At 41.9% G+C, this 14,466-nt stretch overlaps 1 long non-coding RNA gene across 1 annotated transcript; it reads left to right on the forward strand.

Moving 5' to 3' along the window:
- The first annotated feature begins 4,921 nt into the window (after positions 1-4,921).
- On the forward strand, positions 4,922-8,519 carry LOC113948541. Its single transcript, XR_003528188.1, has 3 exons — positions 4,922-5,113; positions 6,903-7,086; positions 8,143-8,519. It is a non-coding gene; the product is annotated as an uncharacterized LOC113948541 (long non-coding RNA).
- The last annotated feature ends 5,947 nt before the right edge of the window (positions 8,520-14,466 follow it).

A 14,466-nucleotide genomic window follows, 5' to 3' on the forward strand; every position in this document is an offset into this window, starting at 1 on the left:
ATGCCACTATCTACCATTTCCTATTATTATTAATGTAAAAAAAATGAAATCACTGCATATTCAGCATTTCTCCAGTTAAAACTAGTCAGAATGAAAATCTGAGCTGTGTTTTTTCTTAATTCATGCTAATTTAAAAACAGAAAGTCCTTTACTTCTTTGCCCCCACCACTTTGCATCTGCATTTAAAGACAGCAATATTTTCTAATGATAATTAAGAACCTTTAATTTATTGGTTTATTACTTCTGTCCTACATTAGCAGCTCTTACAGAAACAGCTCAGAGATATCACATGTGTGAATGTGCTCAATTCCTCTCTCATTAACCTCAGAAACACGTAACCATTCCCAAACAACTCAGACCAGAAGTCACTGGGTTTTCCTTGTTTTTCAAGCTATTGGTGACACCACAATAACGAGTCCTGAGTCTGCTGCTCACCAAAATTTCAGCTTTTGTGACCCTCCTGTGTTTAGCAATTACTGCTGTAAAGAGGAGCTTGTCCTGTATCATCATTTACATATCAGGGGATGTTCTGTTAATGAAATGTTAATATTTTTGTGTAGTTTGCTCAAGGCAGAACTCTTGAATCACGTTGGTATTTTTATCAAGAAAACAGAAAGCAACAGATATACATATGGATAAGATGAAATTCTCCCAGTATACACTGAAGACTCTTCTTAATAATGCAATGGTTGGATCCAACGTTACTAATTTGCCCAAAGACTCTTCTTTTCTTATTTGCTACCAAAACAGAGTTACTGAAATTTTTCAGACATTTCTGGGTCTTATTCAAGATTCTTTGAAGTGAGGATGAGTCAAGTCAGGGCATGGATGAGAAGAGCTGGAGAAAGAGGCCAGGCTGGACGGGGCTTGGAGCAACCTGGGCTAGTGGAAGGTGTCCCTGCCCATGGCAGGGGGTGGGATGAGCTTTAAGATCCCTCCCAACCTAAACCATTCTGTGATGAGTAGAAAGACAGGGAATGTGGGTCACTAGACCAGGTTGCTCCAAGCCCCATCCAACCTGGCCTTGAAAAGCCTGGCAGAGTTCTCAAAATCACAGCCTGGCAAAGTTTGTGCAGGTTGATGAAGAAATCTGCAACAACTCTTATTCTGACCATCAATTCCTCACTCTGTGCTGGGGAGGAGGACGACGCCCTGGCTCAGACTGTCTGTGTCCCTTGCAGAGCTAAGCTTTTATAGCAGCTATTCTCTGCCTTTGCAGAACCTGTGTTTGGGGATCCCACAGGCTCCTTGCAAAACTCAATGTCTCCTCCACTCCATCATTTGGAAAAGACTTCAGGAGACACGTACACCCTTTGTCACCCCCTTCTTTGGAAAAGACTTCAGGAGAGATGGTCACCGTCCGTCACCCCCTTGTTTTCAAACTGTTAGAGAACTTTGGAGCATCTGCAGCTAAAAAGACACCCTGAGATCCCAGGGGTTCATCAGTGCCACAGCTGCCCGTGGCTCTGTGCCACAGCCTTTCTGCCTGAGCGACCCCGACAGGCAGTGGGGTGGTTCATGTGGAGTTTTTAATAAGTGTCAGAAAACCTCAAGTACCAGCGTATCCCTAATGCTGCTTTTTGGCATCGTTAACCACCAGAGACGAGAGAATGAAATTGAAATGTCTGTTCCCAGGAAAAAAAAAAAAAAAAGCCGTCTTGCCTGGGCTGAGTGTGAGGGAATGAAGGGCTCAAGAAACCTGCGTGAGGATGAGGTTAAATCCCTTCCAACTCACCTGCTCCAATCCAGCGGGGGTCAGCTGCAAATTATCACTAGTTGACATCCACAAAGGCATACGTTTCAAAATAGGCTTTATAGTTGCCTTTTGGGATGAGTTACCAATGGAATTAGTTGGTGGCTTGGCTGCACCAGTGTTTATTATGTCGAGTGTTGACGCTGTGCCCTGTGCGACAGGACATGAAAAAATGAACACTTATTAATGTGATTTTGGAGATGATTTTTTTAAATATATATATTTTAAAGACTATCCTAGCTCAAAGTTTTAAATTTTTTTTAAGATGAAACTATACCTGTCTTTGGCCAAACTAATGTGAGAATTTTAAAGAAGGAAGTTTCTGTTTCCTTTTTTTTTACTATTACGCTTCACTGAAAAAACTGTATTAAGCTGTGCTTTAAATCAGCATTTTCTCAAATTGAAGAGCAACTGATGCTAAAGTATCTAGTAGATTATAATACTTGTAATTTGCATAAAAAAATCAGTTTATCACCAGTGTTCTTCCTAGCAAGGATTTCTAAAACCAGTGGCTAGGAAATATTGTTGGTTTTCAGGCCATATTTCATCTAATTATACAAAAGCATATCCACAGAATTGCAAGGGTTCATGGAAGAGATAATCAAATCACAACCATTTGGCATGAAGGAGATGTTCAGTGTGGAATTGCTGATACAGCAATTTAATTAAGGCAGTTTAGCAGCTAAAAAGTTCTTTAATAGAAGTCACAGGTTTACCATTTTTGAGTACAGAAAGGGAAACTGAAATTAAGAAAAAAAACAACAAACCAAAACAATCACAAAAGCTGATGATGTCAGATCTTCAAGATGCACTCTGTTTTACAGTGCTATTAATTTCTTTTTGGAAAAAACGTGATTTCCAAATGCTCAGCACTACCTTGAATTATTTCAGATCAGTGGAACTAAAGACAAAGTAATAATTCCATTTCAGAAAATATATTTCTGAATGTATTCAAATATATTTCTAGAGATATTGTGCAGTAATTTCTACATTTATTTATGCACAAGCAAAAAGGACTTTATTTTCAAAATCAGATCTTTATGACCAAAGCCATCATAAAGATTCTTATTGATTTCAAAGGTGTTTTGCTGATTCTCATGTTTGAAATAGAACAGATTTTTTTTTTCACCTTTGTAATGTTCTCCTTTTGCTGTAGAGTGTTATTTAACAAATTACAATGAAAATTAATCTAACAGCTATTCTTTTAAAACTGTGCAGGTGTTGCAGCAGGTTTCATAAGAGACTTGAATTGAAAATTTGGACCCAAATCTTAAAACCTGACAGAGGTGACCCACTGAATTTTACCTAGAAACTATTTGAAAGTTATATTAATGTCAATGTTGAGCACTTTAGTGCTGCTTTTTGTTATGGAAAATATGTCTTATTTCACTGGTTAACTGTCAATTCTGTGTGGCCCAGAGTCCTGTTAAAAATCAGGGAGTCTTCCTATAAGTTAAATGCTGGGATTGACCTGTTGGAACGAGTCCAGAGGAGGCACCAAGGTGATCAGAGGGATGGAGCAGCTCTGCTGGGAGGAAAGGCTGACAGAATTGGGATTGATCAGCCTGGAGAAGAGAAGATTTGGGGTGACCTAACTGTGGCTTTCCAGTGCCTCAAGGAGCTTCAGGAAAGACGGAGAGAGACTATTTACAAGGGCCTGGAGGGACAGGACAAGGGGAAATGGTTTCACACTGACAGAGAGGAGGGTTAGGTGGGATATTGGGAAGGAATTCCTCCCTGTGAGGGTGGGGAGGCCCTGGCACAGGTTGCCCAGAGAAGCTGTGGCTGCTCCATCCCTGGAAGTGTCCAAGGCCAGGTTGGACAGGGCTTGGAGCAACCTGGGCTAGTGGAAGGTGTCCCTGCCCATGGTAGGGGGTGGAATGAGATGATCTTTAAGGTCCCTTCCAACCCAAACCATTCTGGGATTCTTTAGTATTATGTTGTCCTGATTATCATTAAACCACGTTGATGTTAAAACCTGAGTGTGGGAAAGGACTGAGGGAACCCCGAGGTCAGACTGGCCTGATGCAGTATCTGCATCACCAGATGTGGGAGCCAAGGATATCCTGATTTTGCAGGAATAACATCTCAAGCCTGGTTTCTCCTGTCTCAGCTGTCTCTGTGCTTTGCTCCACTGCTGGAGACGGTGCCAGGAACTGTAGGAATTCTAACATATGCAGTGCTTCAAATTTGGGAACACTTTAAAGAGATCTTATTCTGAGAACATGAGCATTTAGCATTTTCCAAAAAATCATATCCTCATAATGGTCTCTCAGTGATTGCTCCAAAGTGGGAATATTCACAGTTGCCAATCCCTTTGGAAATGTGAGTCCATGGGGGATTGCACAAGAAAATATGGAGCAGAACAGGGACTTGACTTCAAATATCTTCTGGGCTTAGACTCCCGTCGTTAATACTGGGTCATTCCATGTAATCCTGGTGCCTGAATCAGGAAAACAGGGAACATGCAACTAAAATATTTGTAAAAATATAAACAACAAGGAATGTTGTGATGAGATTACTTTTTCTGAACTTGTATTGGGCTTTTTTTTTAAACCAAAACTCCATTGAAACAGGTTAAGCCTTTTCCTCTCCCAGCAAAGTCACACATTGTTACTGCTATTTTACATGACAGATGAGTTAGGTGGAACAATTCCCACGTGGAATTGTGGAATGTTTATTTTATTTTTATCAGTCCTAAACTTAATGTTGCATTTACTCAGGCTGCTTCCATCAGTGGCATATATAAATACCTCTGCCCAAAAATGTGTGTCAGCACAACACACCAAGGCCTTTTTCCTCCTATTATTTTATATTATGCTCTATTAAATCCTGGATGTGTCACCTGGGCTCAGCTTAGAGATTAACCTTACTTAAGCTCAGATTTGCCCACCATGCATTTTAAATGTTACTGTGCCTTTTTAAATGCCCAAGTTTTGATGGTGCGACTGGTTGTTCACCAACTCCTACTTTCACGCACGTTGAAGATGATTTTGCCTGTGGTTATAGACAGCACATTTGGTCCTCTAACATCTGATTTGTGCAGATGCAAAGAACAGCCAGAAACCAGAGAAACAGCAACTCCCCAGACTGGGGTTAAAGTGGGTTCCGTGTGGAGCGTTGTCAATAGGTTCCTTGTTGCTAAGGAAACTATTTCCTTGGTAGCTGCATGTTTGCCACATCTTACTAAATTGGTGTCAATCTCAAGCAAAGAACAATGTGTTGTGGCATCACAAGAAATTAAAACCCAAATAGGCTTAAAGTTTATTAAATACTGACTTGAAACAACCAAACAAACCAAAAACACTCCATGGTGACTCATGGAAAAACTCTGCATCACAGTCACCAGCTGGCAAACAGGTAAATGTGTTTGTATAGTAAATAGAAATCTTTTGTCTTCTAAAAATTGGAAAGGCAGCCTTTTACAAGAATGCACTTTTTAGCTGTTGAAAACCTCAGGTGATGCACTCCCATGGCAGCTGGTTTTGTGAACAGGAATGGATGGGGCACTACAGCATTATTTTTTTCTTTGTACCAATGTAGACCTTAAATCATATTTTTACCTTCTAATATTAATTACTTGGTAATTTACAACCTCAAAGTGGTTAAAGCAGATTCTAAGTGCACTTGTAGAAAATCAGCAATATAAAAATACACCTCACACTTTTGTGCACAGTTATCGAGAACAGTTTGTAAGGAAATGATCAAATCTAGACCTAACATTTTTTGTAATCATTGCAACTCCCTTCCCCTGATCTATCAAACCCAAATCCAAAGAACTCACAGTCTTTCAATATTTGTGATTTTTCCCCAAATGACCCAACAAGTCATTATTTTTTCCCACTCACTCTTTGGTCCAGAGTCAACAAACCCAGACTATGGCACATTCCTTCTTTTTCATAATGATTTTACAACCTTGTAATTCATAAGAAAAGGGCAGTAAACATTTTTCTACACTTAACGGGATTTTAGAATAAGAAAGCAAACAGAAGCACTGCAGAACAGAGACTTCTCCAAAAGTGAGATGCTGAAAGGGAATCAGTGCAAAGAAAATCCCAGGAAATATGCCACAACCAAAGCCTTCCATTTTTCTGCTCCTTAGATAAGCCTTAATACTAGCATTAATTATTTGCATATACTCACATTTGGAATTCTGTTTTCATGTGTCCCAACTACATTGAAACAGTCCCTAGAGCAAAAAACTCAAGGAAAAAAAAAAGCACTGAAAATAAACAGAAACTACATGGACATTTCTACTATATGGATCATTTAACTACCAATAAAATTTGGGGTTTTAAAGCATTTTTAATAGTATTTAAACCTCTTCTACAATGCATCTATAAACTCCAGGAAAAATATTTTTCCTCTTCAGAAAGTGCCAAAAGCATAACATGCTATAAAAGCTTGTAGGAAATAGAAGCAAAGGAATAGAAATTAAAGATGAGAAGTGATCCGTGAGAAATTAGTTTGATTGACAGTAATCCTGTTTCACAAAGCACTGCAGAGTCTGATGCAGAAGAGCCCATGCACTCCTTGTTACTTTTCTTGGAAAAAGTAAAATATATTTTGCAAAACTGGCAAATCTCTCCTTAGTCTACCAGGTTTGCTCTCACTTCTGAGAGTTTCATAGAATCAGAGAATGGTTTGGGTTGGAAGAGACCTTAAAGCTCGTCCAGTTCCACCCCCTGCCATGGGCAGGGACACCTTCCACTAGCCCAGGTTACTCCAAACCCCATTCAACCTGGCCTTGGACACTTTCAGAGATGGGGCAGTCACAGCTTCTCTGGGCAACCTGTGCCAGGACCTCCCCACCCTCACAGGGAGGAATTCCTTCCCAATATCCCATCTAACCCTCCTCTCTGTCAGTGTGAAACCATTTCCCCTTGTCCTGTCCCTCCAGGCCCTTGTAAATAGTCTCTCTCCATTTTTCCTGAAGCTCCTTGAGGCACTGGAAAGCCACAGTTAGGTCACCCCAAATCTTATCTTCTCCAGGCTGATCAATCCCAATTCTGTCAGCCTTTCCTCCCAGCAGAGCTGCTCCATCCCTCTGATCACCTTGGTGCCTCCTCTGGACTCATTCCAACAGCTCCATGTCCTTCCTGTGCTGGGAATTTTAACATAATGATGTCAACTTTCACACTTTGCTCAGGAATCAAGACAACATTGTGCCTGATGTTGCCCATCACCTGGATCTTGTGTAGCTGCTACTGACAGAAACAACAATAAATCCCATAGTTCTCCTCTCGATTTTCAGTGAGCTAAAGAAAACAACAACAGCAATGGATGTAAATATGGTCCGTTCAACATTTGATCCTGTTCGTATTTTCACTAACGTGAGAAAAAAATCCAAGTAGGACAGGAAATTTAAAACGAAACTATGCAGGAGAAAAAACCCACGTGTACATGTTTAATGAGATTGTGAGGGAGGAAGCAGAGAGCAGGAACTGGCTGTGACTGTGGTGCAGATGAGGTAAAGAGCACACAGCTGTTTCAACTTACTCTTGTCCAGACCACCTCTGTTCAACAGGAACTCTGTGTTAGAGACTTAGAATTGAGGGAGGTTTGGTGGTGGAATGTAAAGTCTCAGCAGAGATGAGCTTTGCCACATGGGAACAGTTTCTCAGAACATTTTTTGCACAAGGGCAATAAGGTGGATGTGGGATGTAACTGAGCCAGCAGGATCCATGTTTCCTAAACCAACCCTGCTTCATGCAGGAGCACTTCAAACCTATAGGAACTGCCCCGGGAATGTGGTCGTGAGAAACAAGTCTGAATGAACTGCACATGACTGACAGCACACTCAGTGCAACAGAACTAAACCACAGAAAATCATCACAATTCGTGTCTAACCAACTTGGTCTTTCAGACCTTTTCTTTTTCTAGGCATGTTTTAACATTTGAAGCTGTCCTAAAGCCACCACCTTTTCCTACAGTCTCAGGAAGAGGGCAGGTGCCTTTCATTTAGATAAATGTAACACTGATTTATCAATAGTGGGTTTCGTGACAGTTACTTTGTGTACCTAGATGCTGTTTGTGGCTGCCTTAACAATAATGAAAATGTATTGTGCTTAAAGTGAATGGTTTTTCAAGTGCTTCTGTTTAATTTGTATTCTTGGTGTTTTTGTGGATCGTCCCTTCAAAACTGATTTGCTCCACGGGAGCAAATCTATCCTGGCCTCTCTTCTGCTAATTTAACAGTCTGCTACTTAACACTGGAGATCAGAAATACTCTGAGATGTGGGAAATAAAAAGTGTATCAGAGGACTTTAATGGGTACATCAAGGTTAATATCTGCCTATACTCTTTCTTGAGAAACTGCAAGCAAGACAATTTATTGGTTCGGACCCGAATTTTATGTTTAATTACTGAAAGCATGGTTTCCTTAACAGTACAACTCCCCATTGCTGCCATCCAGAGGGGAGCAGAGTCGCTCTGAAATCCATCAGCTGGGACCTGAACCAAAGGTTACACTCTGAACAACAAAGTCAAGCACACCATGCAGAGGGCTGATACGATAGACCCTAACAAAAAGACTTCACACCAGGCTAACACTAATAGGAAACTGCTGAATATTCATTAAGCCCCTCTGAACCAGCAATATTTTAGTTATCGTGAGATCAAACTGCACAGAAGATCAAACAATGAAAAATCATTTCTTGGCTCGGGTCCCTCCGACACTTTATTTCCTCACAGCCTGGAACTACAGGGACACGAGAAGTTTCCTGGAACTTCAAAATAAAAGCATTGCAGAGAGCTGCTTGAACAAGGAGAGTATCACAGTGGCATTTTGGTATCATTGGCAGCCTTCCTTGATTATTGACACCCCTGCTCCTGTAACAGCCTGCAGAGCTGCAGCCAGAGCCTCCAGTATTTGTCACTGTCACTTCACAAGTGCTCGGCATTGTTCAGGAAATTGTATGTGTAAAGCAAAACTGCCTGTGCCCGACTCCGACAGGGGAGGGGGCTTGAAACTGAAACAGAGGTTTTATGTGTCCTATTATGTGCCCCAGCAAGAGCCATAAATAATTGTGACAAGGATTTTTTTTTTTTTTTTGGTGTTACATGTGAAAGTCCTTGACTGTGCCTCCTGCTCCAGCTCCCCCCTCCCTCCCTGCACTACAGCTGCCAAGCTGCATGATGATAGATGGCACTATGCAGCAAATGACAGCCCGATAGATTTTTTAGTTTGTGCTTTAGAGAGAATCAGATATGCTGTATAAAGCAATAAAAAAAGCATACTCACAAGGTGGGTTAAAAATAGCTGGCACAGCAGTAGATGAGTTTGCTGTTTATCAAAAAGTTAAATCTTCACATGCAAAGTCCAGGTGATGTGTTAATTCTTTTAAATCTTAGAAAAGTAGTAATTTTCAAGTGATTTTTGTAGACAAACCTATGAGGTATCATTTTTTCCCCTCTGTCTTTTAATATAGAAAACACTAAAAGCCTGGTTTTAAACTTTTCTGAGTAAGGACAGCACACAAAACACAAGGGGGAATAGACTTGATCTTTATAATGACATGAGGAAAGTCCTGAATCTGTACAAGGTAAAAGTTGACTTTCAAGTCAGATCTTGAAATATGAGCCCAGACTCCCTGTAAACTTTCAGTCATCAAGCCCCTGAAGTCAGCAAGACTCTACTCTGAAATTTGATCATTTGAGAACAAATACAGCAAATTATTTTTTATCCTTGATAGATCATGTCTGATGAAAAACACATATTTAGGTTTTTATGATCCATTAGTTTCTCTTATATGCTAAAATGTAATCATTTTGGGGTGAAAAAGCAGCCAGCAACAATGAAAATGGGAATTCAGATGTGTCAGAGCTCTCAATGTCTGTGGAACGTGCATTACACACACAGGTAGCCATCGTGGTCATACAGCTATAGGAGGAGAAGGGTTTGCAAATGCCTCTGTTCTATTCACTGGTAAATCTGACAATTACAGATGCATAAGGCAGCAGCTTTTCCTCATGCTGAATATTTTTTCAGTGATTGAATATGTCCCTCTGAAGAACAGGATGTTCCCCTGCAATGCACCCTGTGCACAGCTGAGATGTGCAAACTTGGAAGTTGTGCTGTCCTTTCCGCTGGATGTTAACTTTCCCCGTTTTCCTCTGTGCTTTCTATTGATCCAGAGACTGTAACAAATGGCCTGGCTTCCCAGCCACCTTGGAAATGTCATGCAGGAGTCAACAAAAATACTCAGTGTATGTTTTATAAAGAATTACAGCTGGCTCTGAATTACTCTGCCTTTCATCTCTGCAAGCCCAGCCTGGTTGCCGTGTATCGATGGATGAGCAGAAGTACCAGGAAATGATTCAATGAGCCAGTGAGTTTCCCAGTTCATGGACATGACAGCCCAAGACATACTTATTCACCCTGCCTCTGTCTCCTCATACACTACACTTGAAGCTGCTCTGTAATTTAAGAGTACTCAGTATATCAGATCTCAACTATTTTTCCCCCCTGATTTCTGATGAATCATGGTAGGAAAGCTGTGGTTTTAGCGCTGGAGGATGTGACATAATGCAAAACAGCACAAGAAGTATATTAAAAAAATATGTCTGTCAGACTTTATATTGCTGGAAGGGGATAATTTGAATTATATGCCCATAATTCAAATTTGGGGATAATTCAACACCCAAACAGATACATTTCTAGCTGTACCCAGTCATCTGATATAATACTGGCTGTTGTTTATTACTCACTCATATGTTGTTACAGCATCACCTCCCCATGCTATGCTTAGGGGACAGTTTACATTTCCATAATAAAATCCATTTTCTATAGGTTTATAACTCAGTTTACATTTCACAAGGCTGCTGCCTGGCATATGAATTTCAGTTCAATTCCTTCTGGTTTAACTAAAAATGAATTTCAAAACACCTTATTTAAAAAAAAAATTAATTAATGCAATGGAGAAATACATAATATCACTTCCCAGACCAAGGAATTCAAGTAACACCCAGCTATTCACTCGAAAAATGACCTGTTAAAGTCCTCTTTACAAGAACCTGATGGATTTAGGACCAAATGGAACTACTTAAATAAGCAGATGTTCTGTCCTTGCTATATTAGAGATAAGGGAGAAGAGTAATAAAGCCCAATGTTTTAAAGGAGAGAGGGAGCATCTCTTACATGATGTGACAGCAGCAATGCACAGACACACAGTTTGGGTGCCTGGTACCCTACCACATAAACAGTGCCCAGGGGCCTCTCAGAGGCTTCCTGGGTACTAAACTCACCAGGGACAGGACCTGAATGGCCTGAAGCTGTGTCAGGAGAGGTTTAGGTTGGATCTCAGGAAAAGGTCCTTCCCCCAGAGGGTGGTTGGGCACCGAACAGGCTCTCCAGGGCAGTGGGCACAGCCCCAAGGCTGCCAGAGCTCATGGAGTTTGGACAATGCTCTCAGGGACAGGGTGGGATTGTTGAGGTGTCTGTGCAGGGCCAGGAGTTGAACTGGATCATCCCTGTGGATCCCTTCCAACTCAGGATATTCTGTGATCCTAAATTCAACAAGGGATTGAATCACTAATCACTAGAGGAACAAAGTCTCCCCCTGATTTCCATGCTGATGTTTCCTTCAGTGTTCAGACTAAGAAGTCTGGGGCAGGTGTAGGTGTTATTGTTTAAAGAATAAAACCATAAATATCTACTTCAGTCACCCTGGGAGAGGCAGGCCTGAGCTCCCTGTCTCATCTAACACATTCCCCCACATGCCTCTTCTATTTTCCACACACTCCTGATTTCCACTGCAGTATTCTCTGCTCTCACATTGCCGTGCCCTCACTGCACAATTAAAAGGACATGTATTAACTTTTTATTTCCCTATCACTTTCCATTTTCTCAGCATTTCTGACCGAGGAGCACTAACCAAAGCTGGAGGAATTGCCTGGGATCCCATCACAGTGCCTGATTTAGTGCTTGCCCACCAGAAGCAATGAACTAAAGACTGAATGTATGTTCCTGCTCAGTGGAAGAACTTCTCCCAGTTTCCCAAAGGTGTCTCTTCCGTTTGCTGAAATACCCTGAAATAACAAAATATTCTCAGCCACATAAGCGGAAAATAACTGTCTCTTCACACTGACACCCTTCCTACCTGTGCCCAGGAAGCTGTTACAGCATCAGCTGTGTAGTTATGAGTGTTAAAATGGGGAAACAAAAGGCTTTTCTGCCTCAGTGAGACCTATGGTGTGGGACACACATGAGAAAATGTGAAACTTGCCTCTGATACCCGTTCACCAGACCATACAATCATGCTTGCTGTTTTTCCCGACTAGTTCTGGAAAAAAATAATTATTTATTTTAAATCTATTAGAGAATTTAATGGAAAAGAGACAGTTTTGACAAATATAGGGCCGTCTCTTAAATGAAGGGTGTCTGTCTCTGGGTGCAGTGACAACTCCAAGCTTTCTCTAACCCCCTTTTTGCTTTGCAATGCTGCCAAGTGGCTGGGGGGATCCAGGGGTTACATGGAAGACAAAGGTAATGCAACTGCATTCCTGATGCTGGGATGTGCCTCTCCCAGATCCCCCTGAGCAGGAAGAATCAGGGAGAGGGGTGAACTGTGGTTCCTTCCCAGGCAAATCAGACCTTTACTGTCTCATCGTGCTCAACAGGAGCAAGGGTTATAAAGCAGGTTTAGGAGTCTGGATGCAACTTTGGAACATTTAAAGCTAGAGCTGGTTCTTTTGGTTCTTACAGTGTTTGTGATCTCAGCCTTCCTGACCAGGGCTCGTCTCAAACAGCCATCACAGATTTTACACAGGTTGATACATGTGTCTCTAATCATCAGAGCCAAACTAGGGTTGCACCTCATAAACATTGTCTTTCCTGGAAGAAAATGTTTTCTTTCAGGTCAAACTGAACCACTGGGCAAGGAAAGAGGGGGAAAGGAGGGGGGTTTATTATGCATGTCTGTCCAAGAAAAGACAGGATTAACAGCTAATTTCCTGCCATTATATTTCAGCCCCAAAGAAAGCTTTTCCAAAGAAATTACTTGCATCTCAAAATGACTTAACATCTGCAACGAACAAAGATGAAAATCTCACCAGGACACAGCTTGAATTCTAACTCCTCCTTTATAGCTCTTTCTACTAGGGTAGGATGAAGTTGCTGTAAATCTTTCCAAGGAACAAAACCAGCAAACAGTGCCTCTGCCTGAGACCAGGGCCCTCTGCCAGGAGCAGACCCCTCAGTCTTTGTTTCCAATCCTGGAGGGTTGCAGGGATGGACTCCACTGTCACAGGCTGTGGAGTTTGGAGCCAAGAGCTGCTTCAGTTCCACGAACCCACCTGAGTCAGGTCTCTTGTGATCCCATTTTAAATGACTGTGGAAGCTGATGGCAATTTGAAAGGTGTATTTAATGCTAAAAGTCAGCTCAAGGCATCAGACTGCCTAACCTGCTCCCTAAAAAATCCCCTTGTCCACTTCTGGTGCCCTGACATCCCACCTGTAGACACCTGCCTGTCACCTGCCCACGTTTGTAATCCAAATGTGCAATTGTGCTCCTAGAAAGGAGGATGAAGCCACTTGAAATTCTGTCCTCAAGCATCTCAGTCCCTTGTTTTCTTTCTGCAACAGACTATTCCAAGTTCTTGAGGAGATGAAAGAAAGAAAAGCAAGCCCAGAGCACTTTCCCCTCTCACCTTAGAACTTTCATTTTTCTTTTCATTCACAAAGTTCAGAAAAGGAGGAGAGAGAAGGAACAAGGAGAACACCACCCTACATATGACCTGTAACTTTCTGGGAGTCTGGGCAAGACCCTGCAGGTCCTTCCCCCAGAGGGTAGCTGGACACTGAACAGGCTCCCCAGGGCAGTGGGCACAGCCCCAAGGCTGACAGAGCTCAAGGAGCGTTTGGACAACACTCTCAGGGACAGGGTGGGATTGTTGGGGTGTCTGTGCAGGGCCAGGAGTTGGACTGGATGATCCTTGTGGGTCCCTTCCAGCTCAGGATATTCTATGATTCTGTGACCCTCTCCTTACCCAGCCCTAAATGTTCTGTAAAACCTGCCCCAGAGCCCTCTCTCACCCAGGGCAGCTGCACTACAAGGCTCTGTTGGCCATTCCTGCTCCGTGGAGTGGGACCAGTTGCACATCTATGAATTGGTCCTTTGTAGAAACATCTCTCTCAGCACCTTGTGGTCAGTGGAGCTGTGCCAGTCCCCATCAGCAGCACACGTGAGCCCCACCGTTTTGTCTCAGGCTTCAATAAGATAAATGAGTTTAATTCAGCCTTTGTGTAAGTAGGGACAACTCCTAGAAATTGCACCGGAGTTGCATGCCTTGGCTTAATCCCTAAATTCATTCCTCTAAACAAAAGTCTGTCTTAACGTCACTGTTCTTATGGCTGTCATTAGTGGGAGTTATTTGTGACATACACACTGTAAAAATTCCCCATCTAATAGTCATCACCAGAAAAGATCACTGAAAGCACTCAGCGATATGGGGTCAGGTTCTGATTGCAGCTCACCACTGCCAATGTGAAAAACAGAGTCTGTAGGGACTTTGGTTCACAAATTACATTTGCTCAGAGCCACATAACAAAAGAAGTCAGAATCTAGATTAATTATCATGATTATCCTCCAACTCAGAAGTCAGTCAGTGCTCAGTCACGGATTTCTTTCTGAAGGCTTACACAATTGCTGAGGGGAGTTTGCAGCTTATGCACACGAACCTCCAAATGTGCACAAAGGCCAATAAATAAAACA

The sequence above is a fragment of the Corapipo altera genome, unplaced genomic scaffold, assembly GCF_003945725.1.
Source record: "Corapipo altera isolate COAL_440 unplaced genomic scaffold, ASM394572v1 64, whole genome shotgun sequence".
Lineage (NCBI taxonomy): Eukaryota > Metazoa > Chordata > Aves > Passeriformes > Pipridae > Corapipo > Corapipo altera.